Below are 23,334 nucleotides of genomic sequence, written 5' to 3'. Positions count from 1 at the left end.
GACAGCTAAAAGGCATGGCTAGAGCCAAGAGCTCTAAAGGAGCTGCTGCTGCACTTTATGCACTTCAACTTGAAGTTGGCCAAGAAGCGTAAATTTATTTTGTCCTCTTCATCGTCATATTGACAAATTAATCGAACTTGATGTTAAATATATTTATAATATATATTTATTACGCTGAGTAAAAAGTGCTCGGAAATTGAATTTGCAAATTTTGTTTACTTTGTCGTTGCATAAGACGATTGCAATTTTGTAATTGCGTCAATTACGAGCAGCTTGGCCCACAGACAGCAAAAGAGACAGAGAAATGGAAACTGAGAGAGTAAGAGAGAGAGAGGGAAAGAGGGAGAGCAAGAGAGGGAGAGCCAAAATGAATGCTAATACATAATTATGAATTTGTTATTGCTTCATTAGCTCAGTGACCAAGGCGAACGTTGCTCGGCATTGAGCTCAATTAGACAGTGAGTGCCAAAAATATATGTATGCCTTTCATTAATGCATAGCTAATGCTTCAGAGATTACTTGTGATTTACCAAAAAAAGAGTCAAGAACTAGGGCATGTCATTTTACTTAGCTGCTTAAGTCGCAATGCCAGCATATATCAAAATAATAATTTGTATATTTTTTAAATTTCTAAATTTTACAAACATTTCATGCTTTTATGGTATGCACACGATGCAGGGCCATTGTATTATGCATATTGCTTAAGTGTATTGCTAACACATTTGGCTTTCTTTGTTGGCATTGGCAGAGCCATTTCTATATACCCTAAATAAGGGAGATATAAGGGAGAAGGGTAGATGGGATTTATCAATGGGAGTATTTTATTATATTACAGACTAGATTACTTTATGTTTTATAACCATTTGTATGCCTAGAAATTAACGCACCAAAAGTTCCCATAGATATTTATCTTCTGTTTTTTTAATTTCAGAAGAAATTTTTGTTCCATCTGTCACTTCTCGGCTCTGCTGCTACTAAAGTAAGTTTTAAAGTCTTACTTGATTTACATTTTTTGCTAATCAATGAAAGTATATGATGATGATAATGAATAATGAATAATGATCATAATAGTGACATTGGCAATGGCAAAGCTAATGATTATGATGTTGTTGATGACAATATTATTGAATAATCAATATTAAATATGATATTGACTATGGCAATGCGAATGCTAATGACATTGAAAATTATAAGGACAATGGATATGCGCTAGTCGTGTACTGCCGACGCGCCAACTCTGGCACTGGTTTTTATTTTATATATTTTTAGTTTTGTTGATGTTTTGTGCGCTGGCTCGCAGTCGGAGCTTCTATTGTTCATTTTGTTTGAAAAATGCCAAGAATACATAGCCGGAAACGGACATTTGCATATATTGCGGTTGTGCTTTCTGCTCGCTTGGCAATGCAATGCCAATGACTAAGCATACCCTGTTTGAGGGTGTTTGAGATGGGTATGATAAAAGTCTGAGTGAAGATGGATATAAAAAAAATCGGATTAGAGATACTCATGTAATTCGAATCGATTTGAATTGTATAGGGTATCTATGTAAGCAGTTGATTCATTACAGGATGCATATTTCACATATCTTCTATATTTTCTGTATCAAAGTAAGGCAGCTTTTATATTTTTTCTTCGCACGCTAACTTCTCTGAATACAGGGTATCTCCATGACGAGTAGCTGCCCACACACACCTATTTGTTTAAGCTTATAGTTGTAGTACCCGCATTTCCATAGCTTCGAATTGTTGTTGTCTCACTAGCTCGGTCAGATTTTGTTGCTCTATTTGCCCAACTGCTCTCGACTTTCGTCTCTTTCTCTGCATGTGCGTGTATGAGTGTGTATGAGTGGGTGAGTGTGTGAAGCCGCGGGCACATTTCGAAAGCGAGAGAATAAAAAAAAAAAGTATTTGAAAGGTTGTCTTTCGCTTCTTGTCAGCAGTTTTTGGGCGATGGCTTATCGCCAAAGCTGTTGAACATTTGCCACAAGTGGACAACAGTCGCCGCAGCAGTTGCAGTTGCCTCTTGGCCGTTTGGCTGTTAGCAGTGAACACAGTAGCCTCAGCTGCAGCTGCTCTGCATAAGCTGCAAAAATATTTGGCTATCAGCCGGTGAGTCCGGCAGGAAAGAGCAAATCCCAGTGCCGGAAAAGCATAGTATGGGCAATAATAATGATAATAATAATCATAATAAAAAGTGAGTAAGGAATATTTGAAAAGCGAAATTCATAGAGCTGACTATTAGCTGTACTTTAATAATTCATAGATTTTTCTTAAGACTAAAAATACTTTAAAATATTCTAAGAAATTTATGATCAAACAAATAACAGTAAAAAGTATTTTAGTCTCTGCCGATTTTTCTTCAGATTTAAGCATTCTTTTTAACAAATCTTTCTGGGGATTATGGCCAAAAATTGACAGATAATATCCTACATATTTCACATACTACTTCTAACTACTATAAAAATATATCTAAATATATCAAATATTAATAACAATCAAAAATTAATTACTTTCCCCATATTAATTTCCTATTTCACACACACAACCACATTTAGTTTGCTGCCTATGTGTAGGTCCTATCCCAACAATAAAAGGAATTGATAAGACGCTGATAACAGCGCTTCAGGCCTAGCGCCTGCCAGCGCTCTTCATTTTCGAACTAAGAGCGAAACTCTACACCATGAGAAAGAGAGAGAAAGTGTGTACGTGTGTGTGGCAGCAGCGACGTCGGCAGCGCAGGCAATTTTCATTTACACACGGCGTTAACTTGACTAACGAAATGCGTCTTCGGGCGCAGCACGAGCCGACGACAACGACGACGACGACGACAACGACGATAAACACGACGAAGCCCATGCTGCTGCCGCTGCCGCTGCTGCTGCTGTTGTGGCGGCTGCTCACATATGCGCTGTGACGTAGCCAGTCGATGCTGCTGCCGCTGCTGTTGCCGCTGCTGCTGCGACGTCAGCTGAGGCAGCGCGTTTTTGGGGTGCTCTGCCGACGCTTGCTGCTGATAAACAGTTTTCGTTTATCATCAGTTTGTCGATGGCAACGCGCGCAACTGGACGTTCCTTCGCTTTCATTCGAATCTCCTCTTCACGTGTGCACCCTACAAAAATTTCACTTTATATTCACTGCATGTGTCTGAGTTTGTGTGTGTGTGTGTGATTGTGTGTGCTTGCGAGTACGTTGTAGGAGCTAACTTTAAACGGTTTTAGCGGTGCTGCAAGTGTGTGCTCGAGCCACTTTCCTAATTTTGCCGGTTACAAATTGTTTATGCTAAATATCAAAAATCAAAAAAAATTAAAAAAAAAAAAAACCTTTCTGAGTTTTTTATGTGGTGGCATGTGCAGCAAGTTCCAGTTAGAAATACAACAACAACTGCAGAGCAGTCGAACAAATGTGAGTAGTAAATTCGAAATTTATAAAATAAAATAGAAAATAAGTTTACATAGGACGTTAAAAATATTGTTTGTATTTTTATACAAGTTATTGATAAATTCATATTAAATAAATATAAAAAAAGAAAATTTTGAAGTAAGCGATGAATAATAAATTTAAACAAATAAATATAAATACATAATAAAAAAAAAAGATATTAAGAAATTTCTTTCTTAAATGTTTAAAAATTATTTATATTATAAAAAGAAATATATTAATAATTAACAGGAGAAGTTAATGCAATAAAATGGAAAAATGATAGAAAATAAAAAATAAAATAGACAAAACAAATAAACCAAATTAATTAAATTTGGTTGACAAAAATATTTATATAAAAATTATTTTAATTAAATAGTAACCTAATAATTGAATTGAAAATTGAATTAATAAAATAAAAATAATAATCAAAATTAGTCATTAAAAATATATAAAAATTAAAATAAAAAAATTAATTTGGTTTTGATTTTGTTAAACATAACATAAATACGAAATATAAAATTTTGAAATTGAGAAATAAAACATAATAATTAATATGCATGTTAAAGTGTACAATACAAAAAAAAAAAAAAATATTATAATAACTGTATAATAAAACTCATAAAAAAAATATATTATAATATAATAAAGACGTTATTAAAAATAATAAGAACTTTTAGCTCAAGCCCAAAACATTTTTAATTAACCAAAAGGTAGAAGGGTTTACAAAGTTAAGAGGATTTTGCTGAAGTACCACAACTGTACAAAGTGAATATGCATAAACAATGTAAATTGCAATGGGTGTTCGCTCCAAGGCGAAGGTAGCTGCCGTAGAGCTACTAGTAGCTCGTCGATTTCCTAGAATTTGGTAATTGAAAACCCATTTTAAGGGCCTAACGAGAAAATCATGAACAAAAAAGGCTATGAATTTGTAATTGTCCAAAATAGCTTAACTGACCTAAACAAAAAAAAAAAAAAAAAAAAAAGCGGGTAAGAACGTTGTGCGTTGCCTACTGAAGAATACTGATTCATGGCCCAAAGGCTGTCAGATCCGTTTTTCTAGTGGGCGGATAATTCGAGGGTATACTCGAGTGTATGTTTTAAATTCCAATTCTCTAGTTTCAATAATACAAACAGACGAACTGATAGCAAAGCGTATATGCATACAACAAAACCAATATACTCATTTCACATTTTCTTGAATGAGCACACAAAGCAAAAAAATGCGTAGCTAGACTTAAATTCTTAGCACAAGCATTTTGAGCTTATATATATTTTAAAATATATTTTATTTCTTTACGCCTGCCACAAACAAGTGCAAAGGTGCAAAGACTGTGGAAGTGAAATGCGACTTGAAAAGTCAAAAAAAATTATGTAAATGCAAAGAAACATTTTTTATGCATGTAAACAATTTTTTGCGCCATTATGCGCCATCAAATATGCAAAGATATGTTGCTCGACAGACAGCGAGTGGGAGAGTGAGAGGCACGACAGGCTGGGCTACGGTATCTAGTCAGCTGACAAGCCAGTGTATATCAAGTGAACTCCAAGATTTTGTTGTTGTCAGATTTCCTGTTTGCTGTCAAATCAAGTTTTTGCTCCAGTTCCAGTTGGAGTTGAAATTGTAATCACATTTGCGTTTTAGCTTCTCGCTTTAATTAAATTTAATATGCCATTGCCTTAGAGCTAAGCAGATAACGAAACAAAGAAAAGGCGCGAAGAGATGCGAAAAGAAAGAGTGAGTGTAAGGCAAGATAAAGTTGTCTTCTTTTGCCAGTTGAGCGTGCAATATTTAACTTTCGAATTTTGCATTCAATACACGCACCAAAAGCAGAAACTTGGCATGCTTTGGCTACAACTTTGACACACATTCATACACACACGCACAGGAACTGGCTTCCTCTTTTTTTTTTTTTTTGAAGGCTGACTTATGCATAGACCAAGTGCCACGTTTTATTGTAAGGCGAAAATCCCTGACATGCTTTTAGTAGACAAAATATGCCGCTAAAATCGCCAAACTGCCCCACAGCCGATACTATATACTATATGCATACATATGTATGTATATATATGTATATATAATATATATAACGCTCGCAGCTGGCGACATTTGTTACATTTATTTACGCACAAGCCGAGCGTACGAAAATGTTGTAGCAAATAAGATTAACGCACGCAGCTGAAAGTAGTGAATGCCATAAAACTTGTGCCCAAGCTTCAAGCGCAGCGATACACAGCCACAGAGAGAGAGAGAGCGAGAGAGAGAGAGAGAGAGAGCGAGAGAGAGGAAGAGTGACAGAGTGAGAGCACAGGCTGCTCTTCAAGTTGTTTGCCAAAGTCAACGACATTGCCGTAGGTGCTATCCATTCATCATCAAGTGGCGTCTCCTGTCACGCATTCCCGCCCACAAAGTACCTCCCCCTGCCGCCGACCCATCCCATGCAAGCTTCTCGCATATTTCGCTGCTGCAAACAATGTGCCGAGCGTAAGCGGCAAACTTTTGGCTTGCCATGTCATTTGCTATAGCTAAGCATAATGCATCTCTGCCTCTCACTCTCATACTCTCTCTCTCTCTCTCACACACTCTCTCTCATGCTGCTCTCCGTTGACAATAATTTAGGGTTTAAACATTTTTTATTGCCTACATTTGGGCGCGCGCGCCTAGGGCTTGCGCTTTATAGACACGAACCGACCCGGACCCAACGATCCAGCTCCAGGGCCATGTCAGCTGCGTTTTATGTATGCAGGCGGTCGTTAAGGCATTGCACTCCAACGACGTGATGTGGACCTCTCGTAATTTTAACACAATTAACACGCGCGTCGGCTCGATGCGGCGTATACGTAATATTACGCATACGCCACACATACGCCAAAGGCTTAATCTTATTTGGAAACAAAAACGAAAAACGTAGCGCTTAAAGCCTATTAAAGTGTATTTTCATTTACATCTGCTCAAACTTGAGGCGACACGTGACACGTGCCGGATTTCCTGGGTCTTGTGTCTTGTGCCTTGTGCCTTGTGCCTTGCAGCCATGGCCTAGTCAAGTGTGCTTAAGCCGAACTTCTAAGCGGCTTAAATCTTAATTAATTCGTGCACAAAGGCACTTTATATATTTATTTAAAATTTAAGAAATTTAATAAACTAACTGCAGGCATCGGTCTGCCTGTCTGCCTGTCTGTCTCTCGGTCTATCTGCCACTGTGTTGGTCCATTAACATTTCATTTAAAGTTGAGCCACTTAAATATAGCCACGCAGCTGAGCAAATAAATTACAATAAAAAAATGTTTCTTTATTTTTTGTTGTTGGCCAAATGTAAACGGCGTCGGCTGCAGCATTAAAGTTTAATATTTCCTTCTTCTGCTTCAGCATCGTTTTTTAAAGGAATTATTAAAAATTGTATAATAAAAGCAAGAGCGGGGCGCCATTAACCTGTGCACAGCCAGCCTCCCGGTCCGCCTTCTCGCACCAAAATATGTTTAGTCGTAAACATATTAAAAGCTACTTTGCATAAACTTCGGGCAACAGCAACAGCCTCAGACCCAGTCCCAGCTCCAGTTCCAGTCCCAATCCCTTTCCCACGGCTCACAGCTCACACAGTTCGCACATTTCTACCCGTTGCAAGGACAAATGCCCATTTGCGATTTATTGAAAAAGGGAAGAAAAACGAACAACAAAAAATGTAAAAATAAAATATAAATGGGCAAAGGCACAAAATCAGAGCGGGAGAGAGGGGAAAATATATACCATAAAATAAGTGACGGGCGGCTGACAGAACGCGCTGCTCGCGTCGCCGCTGTCTTTATTAGGCCGGGGCAAGCGAACTGGTTAAAAGGCTTCATTAAAAACACATTTCGTGCATAAACGTTGACGCCGTTGTCGACTTCATTCAAATGCAGCTAAATGTACAAAAAGACAGAAAAACAGCAAAAAGAAAATATGTCAGAACGCTGCCTGCAGTCAGGCGTTACCGACTGCAGAATACTCATTCACAGCTCAAATTGGTGTCAAATCTATTTTGCAATTTGCCACGCCCTCGTTGATATTTATATAAATAATTTTGTTGTAACATTTTGGAAACACTTTATAGTTAAAGAACATATAACAAATTTCTCTAGTGTCTAACTTCAATAGCGTCTGTCCGTATAGACAATCCAGACATTGCACAAAACGCATATTCTCTTTTCATTTCCGTGAATGAGCATAGAAATACCCCCAGTAATGTAAAGAGAAAAGCAACAAAAATTTAGGCAGCGAGCTGTGTAATATAAACCGAAACTCATATTATTTGCTTTTCAAAAGCGGCTGTCAGCAAAAGGCGCAGCAAACACCGAAAAAAGCGAAAAATAAAGAAAAGAAAAACGTCGAATTGAAAGGGAAAACTCATATTTGCTGATATCTCAGTTTTGGGACTATGCGGGCTATGCTCAGCTCGTGAATAGCAGATAGCAGCTGACTATATATATGAACATACATAAAAATAACAAGGAATATATATATATATATATATATAAATTTTTTTTTTTATTATTTTTAAAGTTTTTAAAAATATTTTTATATGTGTGGAAATTTTTTTTCTATGCGATTTTGCTTATTGCTTCAACTGAAAATATGTAGACTTATTTGAAATTGAGACAGCAAATTGAGAATGAAATGAAAAGCATCGGCTTGCATTTTCAATTCTATTGAATTCCCTTAACCTGTTCTGCTTTGCAATTTCTGAGCAGTGAACAAATTTATCTCTGTGGAGCAGCCCAGACGGCATAAAAGGTATTGAAAGTGAAGGAGGTATTACAATATTACGGTATTGCTTACATAATTGAAAGCATTGGCTGTGCATTGAACTAGACACGAGCTGAGCAGGATAGAAAGTCATTCTGACAATAGATACAAAATAGATATAAAAAAAATATTTAAAAAAAATAATAATAATAATAATAAAATGAAATAGTCAGATAGATCTATTCTTACATTTTCTTTTATAGTTCGAGCTTTATTAAAAAATATAAATTATATAATATTAAAATAAAAATAATAATAATATCAATAAATATAATTTTGGGCACAATAAAAGTATATCAATTTAATAAATAATAAATAATTTTAAAAAATAACTAACTATTAAGTGAAAATTTAACTATCAAGAAATTTATTAATAAATAATAATGATGATAAAATTATTAATATTTAGTAATAAATAAATTAGTCAAACATAAATCAAATAAATTAGTATATATGTATTAAAAATATTAACTTCTTTTTTTTTTTTGTAAAATTAGCCAAAGTTATTATTATTACCATTTTATTTTATTTATTTATTTATTTTTTTTAATATATAAAATTTAAGATTCTAATTTCTGATAATTTTCTTTAGATTGTTTTCTCTGCTGCTATGTCGAATGAGTTTAAAGTTTAAAAATCATAATAATTTAAAACATCTATATATATGTATATACGTTTCCCCTATATTTAACTTACTTTTCTTAAATAAATTAAATATAAATTTTACTTAAAGCTCAATTTTATGAAAATTATTCAGCAATATATTCTTTAAGCCGCTGCTTCGCTTTAAGCTATGACAGTTTGGGATTTCAATGTAAGCACGTTTTGTCTATAATCTCATCACCAGTGCATACACACACACACACACACTCATACACTTGCAGACCTCGCTGCTGTCTGTGTGTTGATTATAGCTTAGTTTATCAAAGCGTTTGCCTTATTTATATTTTCGACTGGCAAAGCGCGACTAAAGAAAATATTTACAATGCAGTGGAGCGATAAAATGAAAGTGACACGCCCCCAACCAACAGCCCAACATAGCCCAAGCACACCCTAGCCCAGTTCAGTGCGCTGACCAGTGGCCAGTGAAATAGTGTTTAGGGCAGCGTAGGCATGGCTCATACTCTACCCAGACAAAATCGTGTGTGTCATGGCAGTTAGAACATAATCAAGTTTCAATTTCAAAACAATTCGACAGCCAAAAAAAAAAAAAAAAAAAAAAAAAAAAACTGCTCGAAGAGAAAATTTCGCACAAAAGAGAGTGCTTGGAATTTTAAGCATCGTCTCGATAAGATCTGTGTGTGCGAGAGGGGGCGTGGCACACGTATGTGACGATGTCGTCAATGTTGTCATGCGAGTCGCAGTGCGCAGGGGGCCACAGAAATTAAATGGAAACGAAAACGAGCAACAGCAGCAGCAGCAGAGCGGCAACAGAGCAGCAGCAGAGCGGCAATAGCAGCAGCAGCAGCGCAAAAAAATGCCAGTGAAATGTACACAAAAGGCAGCCCAAGCTGCCTTGCATTTGACAGCACAGGAGCAGGAGAAGCAGCAGCAAGAGCAGGGGCAGAGAGCGGGAGCAGGAGCAGGGGAAGGTACACATCAAAGCGCCGGCTGCACGCATCGATGCCAGAGCCAGAGCCAGAGCCAGAGCCAGGCGAGCAGCCTCGACTCGGCGCTGTGTGTAGTTCATTATGGGCACTAGAACAGTTTAATGTCGTTTAAAGAGTCGCAGCCACAAAGCAGCGCGAAACAAAGCCACAAAATGTGGACAGCAATGGCTGAGCAAAGGTAGGCGCTGTCGGGTGGGGCGTGGCAAATGCAAGGGTTTCCCCAACGCCAACATTGCGGACAATGGCCGTGCCACATTGTGTGACGGTGTTGGTTGGCCCTAACTCTCCATCTCTCTCCCTTTCTCCTACTCTCTGTGTCACCCTATCTCTCTCTTTCACATTGTGTGTGTGTGTGTGTGTATTATAAGCAATTTTCCATTTTCCACATTATTTTTTGCTTTGCAAGTTTTGCGCTTTGCGCTTTGTTACACGCTGACAGGCGACTATGAAAGCGAAACGTAATGAAAATGGCAACAAACAAAATAATTGAAATTTGGTTTAGCAACAACAACAGCAACAACAATACTAGCAACAAGAGCCACAGCAACAACTAAGCCATGAAAAAATTGGCCAAATGAGAACGAAAATTTGAGGCAAAAACGAATGCCAGCGACACACAGAGAGAGAGAGAGAGAGAGAGCGAGAGAGATGGAGATAGACCCCAAGCGAACGAAGATGAGAATTTAAGCCAAGTCGCAAAAGCAAATGAAAAACCAAAAAAAAAAATCCAAGCCGAAAGGAAAATGGGCAACAAACAAAAAAAAAAGAAGAAGCTGCTCAAGAAAATACGCAGACCGAGACGACAATGTGGCCTTATTTTGTGCAGATTTGTCTGTTGATTTTCCTCTCATTTCCCCGAAATCTCCTCTTGTTGTTTGTGTTTATTTTTTATATTTTTGGTTTTTTCGCTTCTTGTTTTTTTTTTTTTTTTTCTTTTTGTCTTGAAAAGTTGTGCGACCAGCGCAAATTAAATTTTCCAATTCGCAACGCCCATGCTTAATGTCGCAATGTTTTGCTTGGGCTTTACCTTGACTTGGCTAAGCGCGGCGCGGCATGGCTAAGGCCTGACATATTCAATTTTCTAATTCTGTGTTATATTACAAGCAGCGAGACAGAGATGGGGAAGGAGAGAAAGAGAGGGCGAGAGTGGGCAGCAAAGTAAGTCAAATCTTGACTAGCACGAAGTTGATATTCCCTTACAGTTTTCACTTGCCACAACAGTTTTTTTTTTTTTTTTTTTTTTTTTTTTTTTGTTGCGGCATATATGTGTAATGTTTGTATCTAGAATTCGTTTGCAAATCAATTTCCTCTCAGCTCAGAAACTTTTCAAAAAGTTGTAGAAAATTTTCAACAATTATTTATGCGTTTGTACTGCGATAAAAGCCGAAAAAAAAAGAGAAAGTAGAACTTTTGTAGAACTTTAATGCTCTATGACCAGTTATTCAAAGCTCAAGTTGATGTGAAAGTTATTGTGGCATAGATCGAGAAAGCGCAGGCAACAGGACGAAACAGGATGTACGAAAAAGTTAAATATTGAGGAGGAGAGGGTAAGGGTATGGGCCAGCTGGGCTATGGCTGTGAGAAGTGGAAATTAGGCATTAAAAAATAAAGCAAAATAAATGGGAATAATATAACACATGTAGATGCAAAATAATAAAATAAAATGAACTCATTTTCTTAGGTTACAAGAGATTCCTCTTATATATAAAATATTCCCCAATTTAAAGAATTTTTTATTTATTTTATTTTTATTTTTTTAATTTTTAATAAGATTCCTCTCACAATATATTTCCCCACATAATTATAATATATATAAAATATTGATTTTTTTTTATAAGATTCCTTTCATATGAATATTATAATATGCATTAATTATTAAATGAAAATTGAATATATATAAATTATTCATTTTTTTTATAAGATTCCTTTCATATGCATTTAATAATATGTATTAATAATTAAATGAAAATTGAAAAAAAAAAAAAACTTCTTTAAATTATTGTTTACTCTTTTAAATTAGAATGAAAGGACTATATTATAAAAAAAAAAATGCAAACGTTCCCATAGCACTATAATATATATTCATAACACTAATCAATAAAAAAATGAGCATCTAGAGAAATTTTCTAAATAACCGCCGAAAATAAACTTATTTTCCGAATTTTTTAAATATTAGTGAAGGCTTATAGAATTAATGTTCCCATTAAGTTTTTTGCTTAAATGATTTAAATGTCATATGGAATATGGTAACTAAATCAAAATCTCTTGTCAGATATTTGATTCCAATGGGTTCCTCATCTATTTATCAATCTATCTCCCTGCTGGCAGCAAGCACTTAATTCACATGCCCTCTAGCCTCAAGAGTATCTCAGAAGCTAAACCAGGAAACCAGCAAAATATATGCCAATTGAATGCTAAGGGCTGAACGGGTATCCAAATGGATTTTGTTGCGATTTAGTGTGTTGGCCAGGCCAAAAACGTAGCAGCAATTTCCATTTCCATTTCGCTTTGGTTTTCTGTTTCGTTTTCCTGTGTTTTCTGTTTTGCTTTCGGTCTCATGCATAATTTAAAAATCTGTTGCCCGTTTTTCAGCGCAACTTTAGCTGGTGTGTGTGTGTATATGGCTGTGTGTGTGTGTGTGTGTGTATCATTGTAATTATTTGTAATTGATATTGCTTAATTGCACAATTAGAATGACCAAAAAGCGGACCCAAGCATTACAAATTCCCTAATTGTAGCTGTGGGTAATTACTTGTATCAATTGCGAAACACATACACAGATTCACACACACACACACATTGACATACTCATACACACACTCACTTAGCAATAAAGGTAACTAGCGCAACTTGTCGCATGCATTCGCCGTTGTTAGACAGGTAAAAGCAGTTGGCCAAGAACAGGCGACTAGAGAGAGGTTGGCGGTTCGGGGACTGCTCGGTGTTTGGCTGTGACTCGACAGCGTCGCATGTCCTGTTGTACATGCAGGTCATGGCATACGCTTTGTGTGTGCGCCCGTTACATTCGCCATCATCAATTTTTGCTCACGTTAAAGCCAAACATCGCACAGCAGCTGAGAAAGCAGCGAGAGGTGTATAAATCAAAAGCGACTTTGCTGCGCATACAAATAACATTAAATGCTTTAAAAATAAGCTAAGGTAGAAACTTTTTAAAGAGACGACAGCGAACAGGTGCTTTAAAAGTCTTTAATAATTCCATGCCTAGTTACTCTTAAAATAACAAATATTAAGTAGAGCCTAAAACTTATTTAGTACACCAATTATTTACAGCTTTGTAGTCTTTTGAGAAAAAATTCATAGAAATATAAATTTAATTTGCTTTAAATATTTTGAGCTCATTTTATTTATTTTTATTTTTTTAGCTGTGTTCAATTTGTAGTCTTTTGAGAAAAAATTCATAGAAATATAAATTTAATTTGCTTTAAATATTTGGAAATTTAAAATGAGCTAAGATTTTTTTTTTTTTTATTTATTTTTTTTTAATTTTGTAATTTTTTAGCTGTATTCCATTAGTAGTCCTTTGAGCAGGAATTCATAGAAATATAAATTTAATTTGCTTTAAATATTTGGATATTCATTTATTTATTTATTTTTTTTTTATATATTTTTTTTATTATTATTATATCGACTTTTTAGCTTCAATCGATTATATTATTTCTCACAATCATAAATTTACTTTTTGCTTTAATCATCTTAAATGCCAAGTAAACAGCATTTTATTGAAACGCTTCGATCATAAATTTGAAGTCTTCTGCCGTTTGTTCTTCTATAAATATAGCAAGCACATATTTTCATAAAAAATTTGTTTAGCCTAAATTGATTTGTGGTCAAACGATTTGCCAGAATTAATGCTCAAGTTCTATAAATAGATATGCATGTGCTCTAGCTGAATCTACTTGAAGAGTTTTGTATGCTAGAACGTTTTTAGCGTCTCGCTTTATATACAAATATGTATATCACATATTTTTGACCTCACCTCGTATACGTAACGCAGGCTGCAAAGATATCACCGTTCCATAAATGAGGCAAGCAAAGTGCACACGTTGCCGGTATATTAAAAATGCAAAAAGTGTTTAAGCTTTTTTTTTTTTTTTTGCCCTATGCCTTTTCTTTTTGCTTTATATTTTCCCCTTTTCCACAATTTCTTCCTTTTATTTTTTTTTATTTTTGTGTAATTTTTCATGCTTCCTTTTTGGTTAATTTTATTGGGCAAAAGTCTCAAGCGCACTTGATGACCTTGAGGCTGCTTGGCAGCAACCACGCCCACAGCGCCTCTATGTGTGTGTGTGTGTGTGTGTGTGTCTGCCATGATGTGCCATCAAACGCAGACTTTTTAATGAAAACGTGTTTGCTTTACCAAACAGCAGCAACTTAGCCTTAGACAGCGAGCGACATATGTTTCACATATATCATATCTAGTATATGATATATACATATATATAAATATATATACATACACATATACATACACATGCTCTCATTACACATATGAAATTTTAATGGCATCTACATGCACAGACATGAACAATTAAATTACGAAAGTCAAAGTAATGCAACTATTTCATATTCTTACTCAAGCAGGCGAAGTGCTATGAGAGATGTGGAAAACTTTTCCAGGCAGCTGGGAATGAAAAAAATAATATCTAACTGAAATGAGTAGAATTTAAAATTTTTTATATTAAATTAAATTATGTGAACTCAGGAGCTCTTCGAGCTATGAGCATATAACAGCTCTTACAGCTTATTTGTTGTGAATATAGAAAGTTTAGCAATATTAATATACAAATCATGCTTGAAAATTCAGTTTCCATACAATATAACTGAATGATCTAAGGTATTGATTGAGTTAAAATCATAAAATTGGATATTTAAAAAATTTTATGATAATTAAGTGATATATGGGCACATACATCTATCATAATAGCAATATAACTAAGCGAACTCAGGTAGTCTTTGAGCGATAATCTTAAAATGTGGCATGTATACCTAAGACATATTAATAATGCAATTTAAGTATTAAATGCACAGCTACAATGCTTACTACATATAATATATGCTATATAACTAACAGAACTCAAGAGTGCTGAAAGTTATAATCATGAAATTCGGTATGCGAGCATATTTTATATACCTCATGGAATCGGAATTTGATTCACATAACTTTAATAATTTGTATATATAATATACATAAGCAGAATAATCAACGTTACATAAGAACTTCCAAAGTTGTGTTCATAAAATTCGCTGCTCTCCCATAAAGAAAGTTATTTATATTTGATTCCCGGCACTTACCAGCCCAATAAATACCGCAATTCGTAAAGCGGCAATCATAATATGTTTGGTATGCACACACTCGGCTCTCTCCAGTTAATCAAATTATAAATCTTACAGGCCAACTGCCATAAGTATTATTCAAATATTTGAAGTTTCTCATTATAGCAGTTGCAACATAAAACGAATAAACTAACGTTAATTTATATGCCAGTAAAATATATGTACAAAAATCGTTCTCTCTCTCTCTCTCGCACACTCTCCCTTTCTGTCTGTCTCTCGCTCTCTCTCTGGCTGTGTTGCTCTTTTATTGTGCGTTAGGAGCTGTCGCACAAGTTTCGCATATTTTATGGATGAAACTTTATCGCTTTTATGCTTCGGCTGATAAACGCAGCCAAACGGAAGCAACACGGAAATAAAATAGAAATAAAAATATAAAAAAAAAAAAATACTGAGCCCAGAACCGAAACAAATTCCGAATTTATTGCACCTAAAACACACGCACAGGTGAGCGAGTGCTGGCCTGGTGAAACTTTTGATATGCAGCAGCTGTTGTTGTTGTAGCTGCTACTGCTGCTGCTGTTCCAGAGACAGAAAGTTTGGACAAAAAGTTTCGTTTGGTTTTAATTGCGTTGCGTAAGACATTTGAGTTAATTATGCGTCGATTTGGCAAAGGCAAAAGTAAACAAATTAATTAAAGAGCAAACATGTTGATAATGATGCTAAGCATACACACACACACAGAGAGAGAGAGAGGGAGACACACACATACATATAGACGCGCACACAGAAATGGGCTGAGCAGCTGCCAAATGTCAAGAGGGCCACTCGCCTTTTGTTTTATGTCCATGTCGCTTGTTGTTGTTGTTGCTGTTGCTGCTACTGTTATAGCTGCTGCTAGCACGCATTAATGTTAATTATTAAGCAAGTGACAATTTGAGTGATTTTCGCTGGGGCCAAACAGCAAACGCTCATCCAATGTCAAAATAAACAACATGCGACAAGAAAAACAATCAAAGCGACATTTGGATGACCCCCAGCACAGCGAAACAGCCAGCAACAGTGTTTGGCCATATAATAAAAAAGAAAGGCAGAGAGATAGTAAGCGTACACGCCCACTTCTCATACTCACTCACTCACTCACTCTCTCTCTCTCTCTCTCTCTCTCTGTCTGTTGCCCTTTGCTTTGCTTGTCATTTATTATCTGCTCTGTTTGATATATCGCTACATTCACACTGTCCAGCGCATTTTTCTTTTAGCCGCAACTTGTTCGCACGCAGCCACACATTGGCAATTACACCTACACACACAGACACGCACACCTCACTCACACACGGAACGTGAATCGTGTGAAATGTCAACACACAGTGATAGGGCACAAGTGGAAATGGTAATTGCGTGTTAATTGCTTTACGCGATCAAAGTGCTTTCTACGTTCACTTTTTTTACACACACACACACACACAGAAATACACACTTACACGCACGCACACACACGCATATAGCGCACATAGCGCACATTCAACTGAAGCACAACTAATCAATCTAAGGCCAGGGCTGCCATCGAAGCTGCCAACGCAATGTACAAAAGACAGCACACAGTATAGAGAGAGGGAAAGGGCGATAGCCATTCACACACACACACACACATGTCGAGCGCACAGATTTCCCATTTACAGTCAACCAATGAGCGTTGCAATTCCGTTTTAGTTGCGCTGCCGGCTCTTTGAAATTGCAAGGTTGTTACACGTTGCGTATGCAATTCCCATTCAATTCACGCTCAGCTCCCCTCCCTCTCTCTCTGTCACTCCCTCCCACACTCTTTATCTCGTACCATTTAACGATCTGCCCGCTTTGCTGCCACAGAAGGTCATCAGTGATTGTTTGCTAAATTGCATTTTGTGGCTTATTGTTTCAAATTTTTAATGCTATCGCGCGTTTCGAACAGAACTTCAATTTGGAGCGCAAATAAAAATGAGGAGGAACAATTTTCAGCTAAGCTCAAGCAACTGCATAATGCTTCTTGATGGCTAAATGGTTTCTGAAATTTATGATTTTTTAATAATTTTGTTATTTGTCAAGCGTAAGTCTGCGCAGCGTATAATTTATAGAGCTTTTTATAGAGCAGCTCAATAGGGAGTCAGCTGGAAAAACAAGCTATAAAACTGTTCAATTTATATTGTTTTTTCGGAAGAATCCTAACACTATAAAGGCTCTATATAATAACTGAGAAGTAGTATATAAGCTCAAAAGGTGTTAAGTATAAATGTTTTTTTTTTTTTTTTTTTTTTTGCCAATTTAAAATAAATTTCTTACGCCTATATTTCCCATAACCTATAAACTCTCTATACTAGATGAACGGACAGAGCTCTTGGGATACGAGATACGTGCATATACTTTTTTTTTTTTTTTTTTTACTTTTTTTTTTTTAAATAAATATTCTAAAATAAATATTCAGCAGACATTTTAAATACATTTTTAATTAGCATAATTAGTTTGCATTCCATATAATTAGTTTGCCAACTTTTAATTCAAATGTTTTGAAAATAATTTATGCAAAACTTAATTTGCATGCATAATCAAGTCAAATTTAGAATGTATGAAATAGTCAATAAAGTGCAATAGCCATAACTCATGATACGTGGCAAAAATATGTATATAAAATGAACGTGAAAAATAAAAATATTAAAGCCGCATTGAAAAGGCGAAAAATGTGGGAAAAAATGATAATGAAAAACTGTTCAAATAAAGGGAAAATATTTTAATTGTGCAATTAATACAAAGCAAACAGACAAAGGGAGAGAAAACGATGTACATTTTAATCAATTAAATAAATACAAAATATTAAAAAACATTCCAAGCAGAGCTTTACATGCTTAAAATAAAATATATATAATATATAAACAAAACAAACAAACAAAAACAAAAAAAAAAACACATTCTACGAAAAATTATACATTTAATAAGGCGTTGTTTTTTTTAAATAATATATATTTGAAATAAATGTAAATAAATCAGAAAGAACTTAAATTTCGATTTACAAGAAACCGAAACGTAGAGAACTTTTTATAATTAAAAATATATCAATATAACATATAAATGTAATATTTAGCAAAAATAAACAACAAAAAGTTACAAAATGTAAATTTAAAAAAAAAATGTATCCCATATAAATAAATAAAATAAATAAATAAATAAAAATATATTTTATATTAAAAAACAAAAATACCAAAATTTAATAAAATTAAAAATATATTTAATATTAAATATAAAATAATGTATACAATATATACGAAGAATAAACAATATTTTAGAATTTAATTTAAATAAAAATATATATTTAATTTGCCATATAAATAATATTTACCGCAAATAAAGAAAAATAGAAAATATAATATAAAGAAAAATATATACAAAATTTAAATATTTACCTAAAAAGCAATACAAACGATTAGACAAACAAAACAAAAATTATTTAGAGCAACAAAAATTAATATGTATCAGGCATTTATGCTTAAGCTGCTGCTAAATGGACTACATATTAAAGCACTTGACCAAACAAGCTGTTCAAACAATGGCCGAATCCTTTAAGGGCTAGCTGAAATCTCTCTATCTCGATAATCGCTCACAATTACAATTCACAGCACATGTGTGAATGTCTCTGTGAATGTGTGTGTGTGTGTGTGTAGCTTAGCATTCTGAGCATAGAGTCAATAATGTCAATAATTACCTTAAGTTATGCATGCCCAGCTGGCATTTGATTATTGACATGACCCAAACCAAGAGTTCTCTTCCTCTGCTGCCTCACATTGGCTGCCACAGCTGGCGGCACATATGGGCGAGCTGCTAATGCTGGCGCTGCTGCCACGCCCTCTAAGCACATTATGACTGTCAACATGTTTATTATTCACCTGTGCATGAAAAAGGCCAAGTTATTAAAAACTTTGTCACATTAGCAGAAGATGGAAGACGGCAGACGGCAGACGGTAGAGGGTAGAGGGTAGACGAAAGACGGTGCCCAAAGGTAAGGCTGCCATGGTAAGCACTTTTGGCAAACAATTGGCCAAAAACACAGAGAGAGAAAAAGTGAAAAAGAAATGCAATAAAAGTTGCTGCGTATGCGACGTGTTTGCTTAAGTATTTCACAGGTAAGCGACGAAGTGGATGGTGGCTGGTGGCTGGTGGATGGGGGATGGGGGTGGTGGTAGGCGTGGCTGGCTGGCTGATTGTGATAAATGCGACAAAGACATGTGTAAAATATGCTTCATGTGCCTTATTATTGCGTTTTATGGCCCATGGGGACTGACACAACAGAAAAACACTCACGTACACACACACACACACACACGCACCTGGCAGGGTAGAAAATTCCAAAATGTCGAAATGCTAAAATGTCGCCCCGCAACTTCTTCTGCTGCTTCAGCGGACTGCCAAGTGTTTAAATATTTGGCGCATTCCGACAATGCCAAAAATGTTTTTAATTATAATTTAATTTTTTTTTTTTTTTCTTTTTTACACGCCTGCCTGCAGGCCAAGCTTAAGGAAAGAAATTTAAAACCAAAAAATAAAAAATAAAATAAAGTTGTGTGAAGGCTACTAAAAAACAAAAGTGTACGAGCAGAGGTCGGCAGGGGGGCGGGGCCCAAGCAGTTGCTCCCAATGGTCGCATAATCCATAACAACGGGCGCAACAAAAAACGCAGCTCGTAATCAAACACAGCACACCGAAAATTTCCCCAGAGTAAGAGTCAAGCAGAAAAATATACGAAAAGGCGAGCGACTTAGAGTGTGTGAGTGTATGCTGTATGTGTATGTAAACATACTTATAAGCATATGAAGACATAAGACATGTTTGCATAAGTATAAAAATAAAGAGAGAAACAGAAAAAACAAGTAAGAAGACTCTAGTCGAGACTGCTCGACTAGGAGATACCCTGAACCCTCTAATCTGATATTCTAATCACTGTGCACTTCTTTTCGACACACATACATACACACGCATGTATTAGAACGCGCTCTGCTAACTGCGCAGTAAGCAGCGACTGCGCTTGGGCTGCGCTGTAGTGTGGGCAACATTATAAGAATTTATTTGTTGAATAATTTAATTTCTAGACGTACAATCTTAATGAAACTTTTAGAGCGTAATCATATGGTAAAAATGTATGTACATTCCAAAGCACACGTCTCTAGTACTTGAAATACGCCTTTTACAAAGGTGAGGGTGAGGGGGTGGATATAGGAGTGGGGGGTAAAATACAACAAAAACCGAAATTATATAAAATACATATAAGTCTACATTAAAAATTTGAAAGCTCTAGCTTCAAAGGTGTAGGAGATATAATTAAATAACTAGCTTCCGATAAGGTTTTTAATCGATAATAAAATATCGGGAGTAATTATCGATATATAAATAAAAACTTGATATGCGCGTGATATACACGGACCTAGGAAAAAAAATTTCAAGTCTCTAGCTCTTATATCTTCTGAGATCGACGCGTTCATACATACGGACGGACGGACGGACGGACGGACGGACGGACGGACGGACAGACAGACGGACAGGGCCAAATCGACTCAGCTCGTCGCCCTGATCAAGAATATATATAGTTTGTGGGGTCTGCCACGCCTCCTTCTGCCTGTTACATACTTTTAACAAAACCATTATACCCTGATTTCCCATTTTCAATGGGTTCAGGGTATAAAAAGGCTCAAGAAAATAAAGCAGCCACATTTTTAATAATAGCACAAAAGGCACAACACACAATGCCAAAGGCAAAAGGCACAACAAAACACCACACACACACAGATAGAGAAAAACACTGAGAGACACCATTCATGCTGATGGGGCACAAATTCGAGTGTCTTTTGCTGAACTGTATATTTAGATCTCTCTCTGTGTATGTGTGTGTGTTTGTGTGTGTGTGTCACATAAACTCTTGACTTATCAACCCTTTTTAGCATATCTACGAGATGGTCACATAAAGTCTTGCGAAGGTTGATTTATCATATGCTATATATTTGCTATTCATATGCCTCAATGATGTCAATGGCATGCTAAATTGAAAGCTCAGGTGATTTTTATTCGATTTACAAACATGCTCAAGAATTGTAGCAAAAAATCTGTATATAAATGTTGGCCAAGCACTAACTAAACTGGACTATAATTAATATAATAAATATAATAATATATACAGCAAAGATAAAGGTGATCGATGCAGTCGATCACCATAAATAATAATAATATTAAATAATTAAATAAAAAATCACACTAAATGGTTTTATATACAGAGTTGTCCATATTCGACTGACCCATGTTTTTTTCTTTTCAATCAAAGCGATCTGGCAGCTCTGTCAAAATATATAAGGCTGCCAGATGGGTCAGTCCAATATGGACAACCCTGTATTTAATTAGCCGCCTTCAAAGCTAGTACCAACAGCCTCATTAAATGAGACGCATAAATCATATAAAATCGATCTCACTCTGAGCCAGAGTCTTTAGTTCTTCGTTTAGCTTTCTGTTAAACGACAAGCCAAGCTTGAATTCGGTTCATACTCGTCTAAAGAATATCGTTCGGGGAACGATACGATTAGCGTTCGTTTGATGAGAGTCAGTAAGTGCTCAATGCAAGCGATCTTCACACACACATGCACACACTCAATTCACATAACCAAACGATGTGTTTAGCGAGCACAACCCTCCCATATATACATGCACATGAGACTTGTTGCTTAATGTTAGCTCAACCAAAGGCTCGTGACAAAACAAGAGCGGAAGAAAATGTTTCTCTACGATCACCAAGGAGCTCGTTGAAGAAACGACGCAAGCAGCTGTTCTCTGATTTGTTTCGCTAAGTGTGCTTGACACTGAGAAACGAACAACAGCTATTTGTGAACTGTAATTAGATGTAAATATATAACTATAAAAATATAAAATACTTTCATATAACTTCTCAAGCACACCTCGTTCACATATAAACGTTTTCCTGCAGCTTTATGAACTCTAACATATTTGCGCAAATAGGATTTAGCAGCTGCAATTATGCTGCAGCAGCAAGAAGCTAAGCTCATGCACCCGCCCGCCCCGCCCACTCCTTGATACATTTGCTGTGCTGTGTGTGTGTGTGTGTGTTCGCTGGCCAAGCATAATCAATTAAACAAAGTGCACTCGAACTGGATGAGGGAGTGCAGGCATGCTTAATGCAAAAAAAAAGAAGAAGAAAAAAAATGTTGCAATTTACGATAAAAAGCACATACACGTAAGCAGATGGGGAGAGGGAGAGAGTGAGAGAGAGAGAACGAGCGGTGGGCTAGCTTTTTATGCACACGCTGCGTATACGCAACGTCAAGTGGCACTTGGCGCGTAATTTAGCTCGTTTTTTATACCGACTAGCACTTAAGACAGCCATTTCATAAAATAAACCATTAAAAGAAGCAAGTGCAGAGTGAAAGAGAGAGAGAGAGAGAGAGGGCAAAGGAGATGTGGGGAATAGGAGCGATGGCAACGCCTGCGACTTTAATTGCATTTTAATTAATTTTTTTCATAGCACTTACGCACAGCCCGCATGCACAGGTAATGCATATAATTATGGCCACATCGTTAATTGCAGCAAAAAGAAGCCGCAGCAAGAGCAGCAGCAGCAGGAGCAACAGTTCCATATATGCCACACAATTGACTCGAAATACACTCGAAATTCATTGCAAGGCATTGGCGCACTAAATGCTACCACACACAGTGTGAATATGGTCCAGCCAAGATCAGGGCCAGGTCAAGGTTTAATATGATTAAAAATCTCTGGAGCTGTCAGCGCAACAGTTGGACAGCAAAAACAATAAACATGGCATGGGCCAAGCGTTGCGCTCAGTGTCCTTTGCCCTCGCTAATTGCCAGCTATGCAAATGTTAAGCAAATGACAGAAAAACAACGAAAACCGAAAACTGAAAATACCAACTGAAAAGTGAAAAGTGAAAACAGAAAGCGCCAAGTGAGGAGCTAAGAAGACAAACGTCAACAGACGCCGCGAGCTCGTCGTGGCAAATAAACAAACAATTAAAAAAACGGAAATGACTTTTAAGGCAGCTCCCATCTCACTCTCTCGCTGTCTACCCTTCGCTCTCTTTCTCTCTCTCTCTCTCTCTCTCTTACTCTAGTCGACTAGTCGACTAGTTTTCGTACACTGTGAGAGCGAGGGGCGAATAAAGACTGCTTAAGTTTAAAGAAGTTATTCAAGGATCTAAAA

At 36.1% G+C, this 23,334-nt stretch overlaps 1 protein-coding gene across 2 annotated transcripts in view; it reads left to right on the top strand.

The window, feature by feature from the left end:
* Positions 1 to 961: 961 nt before the first annotated feature.
* Positions 962 to 23,334, top strand: part of LOC6578951 (5-hydroxytryptamine receptor 2A) — an 88,176-nt gene continuing 65,803 nt past the window's right edge. Inside the window, exon 1 of one of the 2 annotated variants that reach the window (XM_015163386.3) lies at positions 962 to 979. The gene's annotated coding sequence lies outside the window, so the exon portion shown is untranslated. Of the gene's footprint in view, positions 980 to 3,024; positions 3,402 to 23,334 lie in introns of those variants that run through there. The other variant, XM_002004812.4, reaches the window with a different exon arrangement.

The sequence above is a fragment of the Drosophila mojavensis genome, unplaced genomic scaffold (genome assembly GCF_018153725.1).
Source record: "Drosophila mojavensis isolate 15081-1352.22 unplaced genomic scaffold, ASM1815372v1 contig_80, whole genome shotgun sequence".
NCBI lineage: Eukaryota > Metazoa > Arthropoda > Insecta > Diptera > Drosophilidae > Drosophila > Drosophila mojavensis.
This window is presented reverse-complemented; position numbering and strand designations above follow the sequence as displayed.